This window comes from Ranitomeya imitator, chromosome 3 (assembly GCF_032444005.1).
Source record: "Ranitomeya imitator isolate aRanImi1 chromosome 3, aRanImi1.pri, whole genome shotgun sequence".
In the NCBI taxonomy this organism is placed as follows: domain Eukaryota; kingdom Metazoa; phylum Chordata; class Amphibia; order Anura; family Dendrobatidae; genus Ranitomeya; species Ranitomeya imitator.
Window position 1 is genome coordinate 289,994,992 of NC_091284.1, and position 1,830 is coordinate 289,996,821.

The 1,830-nt window shown below is 46.0% G+C and overlaps 1 long non-coding RNA gene across 1 annotated transcript; it reads left to right on the plus strand.

Annotated features, from left to right (window-relative positions):
* Positions 1-574: 574 nt before the first annotated feature.
* Positions 575-1,367, plus strand: LOC138672055 (uncharacterized). Its single transcript, XR_011319552.1, has 3 exons — positions 575-706; positions 897-1,089; positions 1,250-1,367. It is a non-coding gene; the product is annotated as an uncharacterized lncRNA (long non-coding RNA).
* Positions 1,368-1,830: the final 463 nt, after the last annotated feature.

Below are 1,830 nucleotides of genomic sequence, written 5' to 3' on the forward strand. Positions count from 1 at the left end.
CGCGTTTGCACGCGTTTGTGAACGCATGCGTTTTTTTACTGCATGCGTTCATTTTATGAAATGCAACTTGTAGTATTTTGAGGGGCGTTTTTTTTCCCCAAAAAAATGCATGCGTTTACATGCGGTTTTTTTTGGACAAAAAATGCATTGGAGTCAATGGGGACGCATGCGTTTTTTTGGACATGCGTTTGCATGCGTTTTTTTGACGCATGCGTTTTTTTTGGCACCATTGAATTAACTGTAGATAAGGATGTCTAGACACTGATAAGCCTCCCCCATAGCAGCAGGGTTATAAAAGGAAGGTTGGGGGAAGTTTCTGGTCACTTCTCATCAGACTCCAAAGAAGACAGCACCCTGCCCGGACACATTGTTGGACAAGACACAGAGCAATGTGAGTATATCCTAGCCAATGCATTCATTTTCAATTTTTTGGATCTACATGTCCTAATTTCTTCAATTTTTTTCTTTCAACACGCATCAGAATGTCTTCTCCGGTTTCTTCGTCTGATGAGGAGTTCCAGCCACGGCAATCAGAAGTGGATCACGTGAGCGAGGTAATTTTTTTGTCCGTCAGCTTGGTAAGTATTGACTGTCACATCGACACATGAGGCAATTTTTTTTTTTTTTAATTTTATAGAGCACTTCAACTGAAGGACAGAGAGGGACTGAGCAGCGGAGTCAAGGTCCAGGTGGAAGACGGCAGCGGGTATGTATACCAGGCAGACTGTCCTTATTGTAATATTCTTTACTTTTCTGTACCCTTGTTTTTCTTTACATTTTTCTTGTATCATCCTTTTCTGAAAGTTGTCTTTCATATTCCTGCCCTTTCTCATCTTCGTGTCTTATTTTTTCCAAATGTGGTTGAGCAAACTTAAATGATTTTCTTTTAATTTTAGGTTTCACAACGGGACGACGACCGGATTGATAATGACCTGCTGATCAGTCTGGTCCAGGAGCGAGTCCCGTTGTGGGACAGCCGGGATCAACAGCACTCCGTCAATAGTGTTCTCCGTCGTTTGTGGAGTGAGGTGGCCCAAGCGTTGTGGGATGGCTGGGAGAATTCCCCGCCACGGGTCCGTAATGCATTTGGTAAGTATTGCACGGTAGTGTGAAGCAACAGACCTTGGCCATGCTCTCTTGACTGTGTGTGATGAAAGAAACTTTTCGTAGTTTCTGTCATCACACACAGTCACGAGAGCACGGTCAAAAGTCCTTATTCTGACCATTATATTTTATTGTTATTTCACAGTGGACAAAGTAAGGACACGTTGGCGTTCCATGAAGGACCGCTTCAACAAGGACCTGCGTGCAGAGAAGAGTGCAGCTAGTGGTTCCGGAGCAAGGCACCGGCTCTACAAATACCACCGTGCGTTGGCCTTCCTGAGACCGGTCCTTCTCATGAGAACGTAAGTATTTCTCACATGCCTCCGGTTGTATTGCATAGACATAATCTGTCATTTTTAATTCCACAGGATGTACCGTCTTGTTATAGTTTGGTATTAATTTTCTGTTTTCTTTTTTCACAGCACACACTGCACGACTGTCGCCACAGGTTCTGGAGCGGTCCTTCAGCCGGCAGCCACGGACCCGTCCCAGCCATCCAGCAGCGCAGCACCAGGTGGGTCTTCCACACTCACTGGAGACCAGGGGGCTGGCCCATCAGGTCTTCCCCTTTCGCAGTCCTCTTTCGCTGCACCCATTTTTGCGGGCTCATCCCGGCAGCGACAGAGGGCTTCGGATAGGTCCCTCATGCCCGAGTTTTTGCACTTGAGCTCGGTTTTACACGAAACTATCAAGGCTTTAGGTGACAGAATGGATGTGTCCCATAAC